General features: G+C 47.2%; 1 protein-coding gene across 2 annotated transcripts in view; it reads right to left on the bottom strand.

Moving 5' to 3' along the window:
• CAPN6 (calpain 6) overlaps positions 1-2,174 on the bottom strand; it is a 67,350-nt gene extending 65,176 nt beyond the window's left edge. Inside the window, exon 1 of one of the 2 annotated variants that reach the window (XM_069810954.1) lies at positions 1,732-2,174. The gene's annotated coding sequence lies outside the window, so the exon portion shown is untranslated. The remainder of the gene's footprint in view (positions 1-1,731) is intronic. The other variant, XM_069810950.1, reaches the window with a different exon arrangement.
• Positions 2,175-13,347: the final 11,173 nt, after the last annotated feature.

Here is a 13,347-nt window from a genome sequence, read left to right as displayed (position 1 = left end):
CTCAGGCTGAGGCTACTGCTGTCAAAAAGCAGCACATGCTGCCCCGCTGCCTTCAAGCGAACTAGAAAAGTGGGGGGTTTTGCCACTGTGTTTTGCGTGGCGCTCGGTCCTGTCCACATGTAACAAGCAAATTGCTGGAAGGCCTCTTCCACCAAGACCCCGAGGGGCTCAGCCAGAGGCACAACTTGTTTGGCAGCCACAACTGGAAATCTACGGTGCACAGAGCAGCTCTGTTGTGCTGAGCATGTACTAAGTTAAGGGCACACAATGTACATGAGCTATAGGACTATGTGGCTCTTAACGGTTTGTTTCGGCATTAAGCAGTAGCTTGAGTCGAGATTTTTAGACTACATCTTAGCCTTAAGGCCCCAGCATTTTGCCTCTGTCCCTACTGCAGATGCTCAAGTCCCTTGCTAGATCTCAGCCAGCATTCAGAAATTCAAAACTCTCTGCACATCTGGACTCCGAGGGTCTCCGACTCCTAGAGCAGCCAGGGTGACAGTACAAGGATGAGTAATATAGCACTACAGATCAACGTTTGCCTGCAGTTGACATGCAAGATTAAAATATTTTTCTAAACAATTGTGCACTAGCACTGTAAGCACACGCTGCCTTTTCAACAGGACTCGGAAGCAACCACTCAGGGTGGTCATTTCTGTTTCAGGACACCAATTGCCACTTGCTCATTTTATGCCACCACTTTGTTTCTCCAGTGAAAGGAGTCCTGTTTCATGGAACCTTAGTACAGCTTGATCCTTTAGCTAAACTAATATAATGTGCCTCTTCTTAGTGAAGACACAGAGTGGCTATGGGACACATTTTTAAGGATATGCAGGCAGCCAGGATTTTCCAAAGTGCACAGGTGCCTGCATACTTCAAAAAACTTGACCTTCAGTGGCTCAAGACCAGTCAGATTTGCAGCTAACTACAGAGAGGTATAATTCCAGTTTTGAATTAAAAGAAAAAGGTAATTTAGTATGATAGATGCCGATTGTTACAATTAACATTAATCCAAGTCAAGACATCTATAACAAGCTCTAAAGAAAATGCTAACAGCAATGTCAGTTGATTTGTTCCAGCCAAGCTTTTGTGCTGAAACCACAGGAAACAACTTTTTTCAGAATTCCAGTATCTCTCTATTCTGCCTTTTCATAAAAGTTAGCTTAAAAAAAGACCATGATTGCAAATTAATGGGTAACTCCCTATCAGGCCACTCCATTATTTTATGTATCCACTTATCTATTATTTTAGACACAGTATAAAAAGCTCTCCTTCACAAGAACAACAAAAAAAAAAAGTAAAATACCCACTTGAATTTCACAATGAAAGAATCCACAGCGAGAACTGACAGTATTTTGGAAGATCAGAGACAGTATGGAGAATGGAATTATATGAGCACTGAGATCAAATCACACTTTATCAGTCTGGCCCCTTTATTCAGTATAACTCTTAATGAAGCCTGTAGCTTCTAACTAGTGTTAGACTGGTTATCCCAGAAGAAATGAGAGCAACCATGCTTTTGCAATAAATCACAATGAGCGCTTGGCTCAGAGTTAGCATACAGTTGAGATGTGACTTTCTGAAAGAAATGTACATTACTGCAGTAGACAAAAGCATTTTCTCACTGTGCTCGCTGAAGTGCTCGCTACTAGTAATAGCGAGAGTTTTCAACCTGGCGATAAAGGTGCAAATCAAGTAAATACCAGTTTACAGGCTACCTCTGGCACTTACCTGGCTGAGCTCTGTCCGGCTCTGAGGCACATCGAACTCCAAAATGACTCCTGCAAACAAAGATCCCCTCGGCTTCTTAACCTGAAACTCTTTGGACTGTACCAAGATCGCATCACCAGGGGGGTGTGTTTTGGGATGACCCTTCCAGTGGTGAGTCACGGGGACACCAGGAGACCTTCCGAGCTGACCCAAAATGCAGAGCCTTGTTTATTCCCGGGACGCTGGTTGTTAGCTGCGATTGTGGCTGTAACTGTGAATGAACTTTTAAAGAAGGAGATGAGGCAAGGCTGTTTGGCATGAGTCGCAGGCATTTTTTTGTATGGAAAACAGGGCAGATTAGCGTGCACCATGAAAAAGATCATATTCCTTATTAGGCTGCACACTGTTCCTCACTTGCATAAAGCCGATGTCAATGCCTCTGCCTCAGTGCATCCCTGCCGATAGCGGCCCGTCCAGGCCGTAGAGAAGAGTCATGCGAGGCTTCTGCGGGACTGACATCTGGATGGGGTCGTGCAGACCAGGAGACGCAGCAAAACCCAATGGGCGGCTTCGTGCCCTTGACTCCGAGCACCGTGGCGAGCCTGCAGCACCTTAGGGACGGCTCTCGTGCGCTGCCGGGTACTTGCTCCTGGCTTGACTGTTCGCGGTCTAGAACTGCCTAATTTTGCTGTTCCTGTTTCACTTGTGGAGGGGAAAGCAACCTGAATGACGAAGAATCCCTGTCTGGGAGAGCCACAGAAGAGACTCCAGAGGTCCCCAGCCCCAGCCCCAAGGAGGCTGAGCTGCTCCTGGGCTCCGCACCACTGCGAACCAGCTCTCTTGATCTCTGCTCTTTCACAAACCTGCCCATCCTCACGCAAGCACTCATCCTGTCTTGCTCCTCTCCCTGTGCTAGTAAAGGAGACATATCATTTGATGGGGGTAACAACACAGTTTAGAACTCAGAAAATAATACATTTCTCTGTGCTGTGACAAAATAAAAACTTAGGACAAAAATAAATTCTCATTAAGAAATGGTTTTGATGAAACAAACTTCTGTCCATACTCTGCTCAGCCCCAATTTCATTTTGTGTAAATCCTAAACATTTGGATTAATTTAACATGAAATTTTTCTCATTTGAGGATCACAACATCATTATTTTACTGTTATGTGGCTTTTATTTATATTTTAGTAAATGTAGTCCAATTTTTGAACAAGCACCATTTCAGAATACATTACAAAATATCATTTGTACCAGTAGTTTTAAACATTCTCCCTAATTTGCTTCCTCCGTTTAGTCCTCCTTATTTTAGCTCAACTGGTCTAAGTTTACAAATAGGTCCATTCCTTCTCCCAAACCTTGCTATTCAGCAAATCTCCTATTTGCCTGAAGCAGTTTAGATCTCAGGGGATGAGTTACATCCAGAAAATACTCTGAAGATGAAATGTTAAGTAGTATCATAAATTTCTGTACTGCAAGGTTCGCTGCAGGACTGTTTGCTCTCTTATAAAGCACTTACCCGACTTCCTTTTGAAGGCATGCTGAAATTTGGACAGAAAGTCCCTGGGAGCTGCCACTACAGTTTTAACATTTAATGAATAAAAAAGCCCTACATACTAAAGCCATGTGTTTTGAATTCATGATTGAGTAAGTAGACCAGAGTTTAAATCATAATAAAAAGCTGACGTCTGCCTATATATACCGCGCACACTGTGATTCATTTGTGCAGTTGAGGGAAGAACATGAAAAATCCCATGTGAGTACAACAAAACTCTACTTTTTGTGAGCTGATAATAAATATTCACAGCTAATATAGACGTGTTCTCACAGTAGCTGCCTTTGATCCAATGTGGAACAAAACCATGAGAATTTTTTCATGAGTATTAAATCTGGTGGTGTAATCCAAGATTTGTATGTGATTTGTCTGGGCTGAGAAGCTCTTGCTGGAAGTCTTGTCAGAAACAGAAATTCCTTTAGATGGGCAGCAAGATGAGCCACGCAGGCGGCAGCCAAGGGCAATCAGACAGCTCTGGTCTCACTGCAGAACCGTGGCAGAAAAAGCTTGCAATTCAGTGGGGCTGTGCCAAAGCATTCAAAGAGACATGCTCACATATAGTGCTATGGTCTGGAAAGAGGTCTCACTTATTGCAGACAGTTTAACCTTCCAACATAGTACCTGAAATCCTTGGGTGTTCCTAGCAGCCTTTAGCCTCCCTGTTGGAGGTGTCCTGAGCATCATCACCACACACTCCTCTAGGCTGCTTTACACCAATGACTGTGTTGCATCTCCAGGTGTCCCTGATTTCCCCATTGCTATCCTGCACAGCCTGCTAACGCTCCTCAGAGCAGTGCCCCACCACAGTCTCCCCTGCTCTAGACTTGCTGCTTTCCAAACCTGACTCATGCCTGCATCCTCAGCAGGCAAACAAGAGCCCAGAGCTGGTCCTTTGTGTAAAGACACATCACAGCACAAGTAAACAACAGAACTTGCTCCTTCACAAGGCAGTGGTTCCCACACATCTGTACATTCAGCACCTAGCTCTGCCCCTATGCTCAGAACCTATCCGTACTTCCATAAATACATGCCCTCCCCTACAAGGGGACGCCTTGCCATCCATACAGCCCTGCATCCACAAGCAACTTCACCACCCCTCAGTCCTCCAGTCCAGCCACAGGAACCACTCCTCAACCCCCTGCAGCACACCGACCTTCCCAGGGCAGCTCAGCCCAGGCTGCAGCACTTGGCCTAATCAGTGCTTTGCCAGCTGTGCCTAACGCAGAATCATTCACAGCTGCCGAGAGGTCACAGCTCTGTGCTACAACCGGGCAGTTTATTACATGGCTGCCAGAGACTACAAGGGGCTGTTTTGACCCAGGCAGTGTCCTCTGGCTCTGCCTTCCTATTGGGGCTGTCAGCAGAAGATTTGATAGCAGGATACACAGAACAGCTATGGGCAGCACTTCTGAACAGTTTTTAAAGTGGTTAAGAGGTGTCCCAAATAAGGATGCTAGTGGGTATCAGCATTAATTATGGCTACTAGAATAAATGAACTGTGGTGATCAGACAAGAAGCTGTTCCTTTGGGAGCGACTTGGCCCTTCATCCCCAGCAGTAAATGTGGCACGTTTCCCATTTGCATCTGGTTCAGCTCTGCTGGGGCTGCTATATCTCTGAGGTCTGAACAAGGCAAACACAAGCCTGAACAATGCCCAAAGCTGGTGGCAGCAGCAGAATTTGAACAGGCTATGGTCCAAAGCCACCCCATTTTATTCATTCAGTATCTGCAGCATCCTGCTGTCTAGAACCAAGCACCGTTCCTCTCTTCCCACCCAACTCTGATCCAGCAGAGCTACTTTTCTGGAAACACTGTCTTCACAAAGAAGGATGCAATAGCAGGGTCTTCTTCATGCCGAAGGACTTTTTGGTTTTACAGTTCAGTCCAGTTCCAGATAGCTTTGCTCCCATAGCCGTTCTCACGCGTGTCAGAAGAGCTATTACTGTAAGGTGTCTAGGAGTATTTGCCCCGCTGATGACTATTTATCACAGAAGCCTGCAACCTGCCCACAACCTTGGAAACACTCCACTGTCAGGTTCTCGTATCCCACCAGAGCTACATTCATCTATTATTCACTTAATTTCATGGGGCAATTTGTTAATAAAACATTAGGTGGTTTCCAGCAGAGATTCTACTTAAATCCTACATGTTTACTCTACTCTTTATAATTTAAGCAGTTTTCTACAGAGAAGAGCCCAAGAGGCAGAATCTGAAAACTAACCAAGATTCATGAAAAACTTTCAGAGTTGTGTATCCAGCCGAGGTCTGATTCTGCTCATCAACAGTGTTTTGAATCTGGATCACTCATTCCTTGCATCTTGGGATTTTGATAATAGGTTCCTTCATACTTTCTTCCATAGCATAAATGACAGGAGGGGTTGGAGTAAGGGATCTGTCCCAGACTGATGGTTTGCTGGCAGCGAACCTTCTGCACAGCACTGAGTAAAAGGAAGACAAATCCTAAAAAGGAGGGCACAGAAGGGGCTGTGCTTTGCCCCTGGCTACAGCTGTCAGAGAAGCTCTTTGCCCACTGAGTGTGCAGGGCAGGATTTATCCCTCAACTACCTTAACCACAATCATAAGAAAAATGTCTAAACCTTGAGAAATAAAAGGCCTGATACTCAGAGACAACAGTGATTTTAACGGAATTAGGGAAAAAGAAGGCAGCATTGCCATCTCGCAGGTTCTCTGGAGGAGCAAGATTTGAAGTGGGCGTTTGGAGGTATTTTTCAGGCAGGCTGGTCATGGGGGGAGACTGAAGAGGAGCAGAGGAACATGGCTCCAGACCAGACACGGCCTGAGGGAACGGCCCCAGGACTTCCCTGAACAGACAGAAACCTGGCTTGCCGACGAGCCCGTCAGAGCCCAGCTCTCCCCCAGGCCCCAACAACAAAACATTTGCTGGGCACGGTGAGAAAACCAGCTTTCCGCTCAGTGACGGAGCACCACAGCCGCATCCTGCAAACCCCTGCAAGACCCTAAAGAGAGGCCCAGCCTGTTGTACGCGCCAACACCAGCTCTCTGAGTGGGAAAGGTCTTGTGGGAGCCGTCTCCTCCGTGGAGGCGAGGGTACACGGTGCGGGCTGAGCGCCCTGACTGGAAGGAGGATCATCACGGAGGGGTGAGCTGAGGGGGCTTCCCTTCAGCTCCGTGGGGGTCGGTGGCTGGGTAGAGCACCCCACACCTTCCCAGCTGGAAACCTTGAGCAGTTGTGAGTAAATCGAGGACATTGCTTATCGCTTCATCACCTTCCCGCCGCCCGAGAGCACTCAGCGCCGGAGTTGCCAGAGGACTCCCTCCGACAGCCGCTCCTTCGGCCCGAACCCAGCCCCTGCCTGCCACGGAGGGCATTCTGCCTCGGGCGGCCCAGCAGCCGGGGCTCGGGAGGAGCTCCGCGGCCCGGAGAGGGCGATCGCGTCCCCCGGCCTGGAGGCGAACCCCGGGCCGTGACAGGACGGCCGCCCGCCGCCGCCGCCCGGATCGGGGCCCTCGGCCGGGCGGTGCCGCCGCGGACCGCTAGGTGGCGGCCTCGGCCAACGGTGCGCGAGCGGCCGCTGGCGCCAAGGGAGGCGGCCCCGTCCCGCCCCGGGCGCCGCCCGCCGCCATCTTGTGCGTGGTGGCCCCGTGGGTGCTGGGGGTAGTGGCTGTCGCCCGCCTTGTGAAGAAGGGCCAGGAGAGCGCCCGTCGTGTGGCCCTTGGGTGCGCCTCAGCCTGGGCCTGGGCCGTGCCCCGGCAGCGTTCAGAGAGGAGAACGGCACAGGGACCGGAGGAAGAGGCTGCGTCCTCTTCCACGCACGACTGTGAGCTTGGGGAGGTTGATTTGCCTTCCTGCGGTCCTGTGGATGAGGCAGGTTTTTCCCCACGAGTGACGTGGCAGATGTTCTCCGTGGGGGTGTGGAGCTCACGCTGGCAGCGAGGGCCCAGCAGAAAGGCAGTGAGACGTGTTTTGAGAGGCACACAGGAAACATAATGTGCTGCCATTTACCGTTTGTATAGGCAGGCGTCGATCATGCTGAAAAACACACATGAAGAGAAAACTCCCCGAGGAGCTTACAGAAGACAGGAGTTCCCTTCTCTTTGAATTGCCATTTGTATTCTGAGTGTTGTGTCAACATTAAATATTTAAAACATTGCCTGTAGCGCTGTTGTTTCTCGGCGGGATTTGGATAAAGCCGTTCCTGTCTCAGGGTCATGAGAAAAGCTCTCAGGCTGAACTGTTTTCCCTTCATCTGAGCAGCTGAGATCTCTATGAGCGCTGCCCCTCTGAAACAGGCTTAAATCAAAGACTCGTTTAACATTAGGAGGAGTTGGAAGGTGATTCGGTCACGCTTGCTCTGTCACTCATGGTCTGTGGGATGCTGCTGCTGCAGGAACATCATCTGAGCCTCTCCTGAGCGTGCGGTGCGGCGCTGCGCTCCCTGGCAAAAGGCCCAGGGCAGCATGCTTTAGTTTTCCCAGTTAACGACACTTGCCCTAGCAGAGCTGATTGCAGTTCAGGTCTGCTCTGGAGCCTGTGACTTTTTACCTTGAACACTTGACCACGTAATGACTGGTTTTTTATTTAATGAAGGGCTGTCTTCTTGCAGTTTCAGATCCCAGCTCTGCCACTGATAGGGCTGGTGATTTCAGGTGCTGGTAACTTAGCAGCTACTCTAGTTTCACATGCAAAACTTCACACAGAGTCTGGAGTAGTGATTATCCTTCCTGCTGGCACCTGAAATCCAAAGAAATTCTAAGCCCCCTTTGGGCACCTGCCCTGTGTTTTGGCTGTGGCCTTAGGTGACTCCCCAGGTCACTCAGAAACCTTTGGCCACATCAGAAGTTGAAACCAGCTCTCCTGAGTTGTAGCCTACTGGTCTAATTACTCTTTTTCTAGTGCTATTGCCTGACATTTTTAAAAGTCACAGCTGATCTATTTTTCTGACCAGCAGCACAGTATCTTGAGTCATTTAGATTTAAAGATTTAAGGATATTAAGGGCAGGCTTGTTTTCCTGTATGTAAATCTGTGTCAAGGGGACAGAAGGGTGTTTTTTTAGTTTCTGCTTTAATGGAATAAGCCATGAGGGGGATGCTGTACTCACCCATGTGTGCCTGGGAGCCTGTTCCGCAGTACTTTGTGATGAGATGCTAGCACAAGGAAATTGTCCTTTAAAAGGAGCTATGAGGAGGGCATGGGAGGACACATTTGCCCTTATTATCAAGTTCTCCAGCACGTAAGTGCACTGCCTCCCTTTGCAGTTCCCCTTGCCACCCAAAGGACAACCTATTCATTTGCAGAGTTACAAAAGCTTGACCTCGTCTCACTGCATTTGGCTCATCTTCCTGCTGCATATGCATAGTAGCACATGGGTGGGCGACCTCATTTGAGAGCTGATTTCATTATAGATCAAGTGTGTTCCTCCCCTCACATATCTCATAGTTATCTTCTTCCCTGATGAGGACTTCTTCATTAAAGCATGAACAATTTGTGACAGAACAGCATCTTCCAAAGATTTTCTTTCCTGGGTGCACAAGTGCATTGTTCTCCAAATGCCAGGCTGGTAATCTGTTAACTTAAAATCAAGGTTTTATTTCTGCATCCTGCTGTAGATGCTAGTCACCCTTTTAGGCAGTATAGCAAGAATCATAATTTACAGGCTGATTACAGATTTGGCTGTGTATGCATCTTCAGTGGGGATTTTTCTGGTTATTACAGTCAGGCTGCTGTACTGTGCTAATACAAGCTTAGGCTGGCTTTGCTGCCTTACTTTTTAGCAAAGCTGCGGCCATACATGTCAGAAAATAGCATCTTTGTCCCCCTTCTGTTCCCAAAAAGAGCAATTGAGTTCCCCTGTTCCACCAGCAATTGAAAACCCAAGGAGATCATATTGCTTGTGGGAAGAAGGTCTTTCTGGTTGATCTAGTGCTCTCTTCCAAGAGCCTCGGCAGTCTTAACAGTGATCCTGCCCTCTGTCCTACAGGCACCGAGGTCACATCAGTGCAGAGCTGCAGCAACCAGCTCTGCAAGGGAGCTGTGCTGCCTTCAGGACCCAAGCTAGTGCCGCGGCGATGCATGGCTCAGATCTCTGCACTGTGTCACGCTGTATGACGTACTCAGGCTCTTAGTCATGTCTCCTATGTCCAGATTTTCATAAGCTTTTAAGGCAGCTAAAGATGCAGGTCAGCCTAATGGGACTGATCAAGCACTGATGTAATTAAAGTGGTGCCGCTGGGGTGTTTAGACCACTAATGTGTTTTCGCAGCTCTCCAGAGGATCTCCCCATGGTTATGAACGCTCGCATCCATTTGGACTTCTCGGCTTTAGAAGGTAGACGAACACTGACTGATGTGTTGTCTAGAGAGCAGCAAGCAGCCAGCCTGTGGTGACAACCTCTGAGAGAAGCTTTTTAAATTGCAAGATTTTATGACATACGGTGAAAGGGTGCACCTGAGAAAGTGGTCAAACTCATGATTTGTTGCCCTGGGCTCAAGAAAACCAAGATCTGAACAGAGATGCTGAACACAGATGCTGAACATCATTTCCAGTGGTCTAAAATCCTCCTCAGTCTCCACACACCATTAAAAGCAGTAAACCCACTGTGAAAACTCAGTGCTGTGAGTGGCAGCCTGTGTCACCGAACTGACGTGTTGCCAGGGACCTTCGGAAATAACCTTTTTCTCCTCAGCTCCGGTTGCCTTCCTGGCTGTCACTTTCTCACGGTGACTAGAAGAGTAGAGGTTTAACCAGCTTAATGGCACTTCCCATGACTGTATGTGGGTGCTAAAAGCATGCTCTGAACACTTAAATTAGAAGATGACACACGCATCGTGGCTGGAGCGCAGTTTCAGAAGAAACAACTCAAATCTTTTCCAAACAGCTGTTTGACTGCCAACACTCGTTTGGGTGCACCAACTGTGGGAAGACCTATGCTTAAAATAAATGGGTTTGCAGCGCAAGCAAGCAGTAGATTTGACTTATTTAGCATCCTTCACTGGCGCTCACATTTATCACCACCTTGCACCACACTGGTGGCCTGGCTGGTGAACTCTGTCCTGAGCAAAGTAGGAGAGAGAAGGTGCTTCTCTGTCCTTGGGAGAGCATGCTTCTTCACAATGACAAATTATTCAGGTAAAACCCAGCTGTGGCTGGTGGCCTAGACACTGGAGTTTGGACAGGAGCGGGGAGGGGATGTCACCACTAGGTCAGCACCGTCTCCTTCGGTGAGATGTGCTTCTCTGAGGCTTTGCAGGCTCCGATGATCCTGCTGGTTTCAGGCTGAGCACCTCACTGTAACTGTGTTCCTGATCGCTGCTTATACCATCCACAGATAAACATATTTTGCAAGATCTTTCCTGCTTTTCACCCCCAGACACATCAGTGGAGTTTGGGGCACTCAGTGCCTTACTACCCTACAGTATAACCCCAGAAAAGCAATATAAACTGAACCAAAATGTTTGCATCATTTAATACATGCAGATTAGGGAGAAGCAGAGTCACAGTCACTGTGAACTGGAATGCTTCTGGGACCTCAGGGTGAACAGATTTATGTAAAACATTGATGGGAATTTTTAAAGTTGGTAGACCTACTTGTGAATAAAAAATACAGATTAACAATGAATGATTATTGTTATTTTCAGTGGCAAAGGTGTGTATATGGTAGTTGAAGTCATGCTCCATAAAACATTACTCCTGCTTCCTTACACACACGCAAACAGTTGATGAACTCTTAGAGACTTAACACAAGAAGTCCGGTCATTTGATACACCATACAGACCCCAGGTGAGTATTACCCATATTAACAAGATTGCAAATACAGGGCTGAGTGCCTACAATTTTGGGTCACTGGAGTTCTCATTTACTTTGGGGGCTGTAAAATTAAACCTTTTTGATTTGGTGCTTTATTTTAAAAAAAAACCCAAACAGCTGTAACTCTGCCTCTTTCTCTGGTGGACATCTGGACAGGCATATCTGTTTGTAGGTGCACAGGGCCTGCATTGTGGTAAAGGTGATACTTGCACGGAAAACTATACCTTTGAAGTTTAGGTGTATTTGAGAGAGGCTGGGGTGGGGGAGCAGATGGCTGCAGTGGAGGACAAGGAACAGAGCTCAGACTGTATGAGAAACCATGTAAAGGATCTAGATTTGTTGACTTTTAAAGGTGTTTTGTTTACAGAAAAGATAAGATTAAACATCACTAATAAACCTTGAGCCATAGAGCTGATGGTAGAACTGTGTTCAGCATTTCACAGAGTTAAGCTGACAGAGCCCAGTAAATGTCCTCTTACACACGGATCTGGCTGCCGTATTTTGGGCTGCAATTCAAAGCCAGCAACCACAGAAAACTTGGATGACTTGCAACTGACAAGCCTGACAGGCAAAAAGTATGTTTTCTTTGATTGGAACCAGATTGTACAGCAAGCAATGGCTCAGCATCAAGTAATGGCGATTAGGTCAAGAGACCAGCCAAAGGTTTTCTAACCAGGCCAAAGCATTTATTTCAGTCCAAACAACTGATAACCGCATAGAGCCAACACACTTGAACCCAGGCCTTTTGGAAACAAACACTGGTTTGCTGCTCTGAAGAAACAACATATTCAGGGATAGCCGATGTACATTTCTGTATAGATTTGGGCTGTTGTAGCAGCAAGTCTGGACTTTGGAAGCTTCATTTTGTTCTCTTGTACCTAACTGTAAATCTGGAGTAATTTCATATGTGTCAGTGGGATTCATACTAAGACAGCGGTATCATTTCCACTGGTTTGCAGGGCTGGTTGTTGGTGCCACACTATCACCATCTAGGTTTCCTCTTAACTCTGTAGTCCCTGGAATAGCTGTGATGATAGATGCACGCACCGGGTTGAGGGTTTTAAATCTGCCGTTTTCAGAACATTTTGCATGGGCAGGAGCACTATCTCTTGTGGTTTTTATTGACCTCATCTAATATGTAGCCCCTAGAAAAGGCACCAGTGTGCTTTGTTTGCTCTTGGGGCGCATAAAGACACAAGCAGGGTATTTTCTAAAGTACTTGTTCTGCTTTTCTGCTAACATTTACTTCAGTTTCAGTTCATGCACATTCAGATAAAGGCTGCTCTTAGGGTGTTTTTCTTCTATTGGTTTTATTCTGGGAACTGCAGGTTTTTTAGTGTGGTCTTTCACTGCAAACAGAACTGTACTGTATGTGCTGCTTCTGGCCTGTCCAAGCATGGCACGGTAATCACAAGTGGGTGCCAGTAATTGACCAAGTGGGGCGATGTGTTGGTAGCCCTGATGCTGTTGGCATATCATCTCTGGATCTAGAGGGCAAAGAGCACAGCCCTCTCTGGGCTGATGTGCAGTGACCACGGAGAAAAAAAGGATAAAAGGCTCCATCTGAGCATGAAACATTGGGAAGAATCTGAGCTCTTTCACAGCAGTCCGGTCTACAGCATCCCCACAGCAGGGATGGCCAGAGCTGACTCACCACACTCACGTCTAATTCTGCAGATGTGAAGCAGAAACAAACAGCAAAGTGGCTTGTACTATATAATTAAATGAGGAGGTCTAAGCCTTATTAACATTTTTCAGGGCTTACAAGGAAGAATGTTATTGTCTTCACTGTGGTTCTGACAGGGTAGCTGTAAAAGAACTTGGACCTTTTCCAGGCCTGTGTGGGAAGGCAGGACAAACACAGCATATCTCTCAAATCTCTCCAAACTTCCCAAAGCTAATGTGAGACCGTACAGGCCTTGCCCAGGCCCTGGATGCCAAGACAGAGTTCAGATGGGGGCCAGATCTTGCTATTTTGAAGCCACAGTTTTGACTGAAGTGCTGCACATAGGGAAAGAGCTGCCCTTAGCTGCACCGTATCTCCTACAGTGGGACCCACGCTGAGCTCATCCCTTTCATCAAAAGGATGGGTCTTATACAGGTTGGGCTGTTTCAATCAGGCAGATGTGGGTCTTAATTAAATCAGGGCCATTAAATTTCTTCCCCCGTCTTTTTTCTGCATTTGTGCAAGTGGGACTGATTTGGGAAAGTTGATGAATCAAAATGAATGAATACCGCTATAATTCATAAGTCATAGTCAACACATACTTGCCAAGTAAAAGCATCAGAAAGG

Source organism: Haliaeetus albicilla, chromosome 23, assembly GCF_947461875.1.
Source record: "Haliaeetus albicilla chromosome 23, bHalAlb1.1, whole genome shotgun sequence".
Classification (NCBI taxonomy): Eukaryota; Metazoa; Chordata; class Aves; order Accipitriformes; family Accipitridae; genus Haliaeetus; species Haliaeetus albicilla.
The sequence above is the reverse complement of the archived record's forward strand: the minus strand, read 5'-3'. Positions and strand labels throughout refer to the sequence as shown.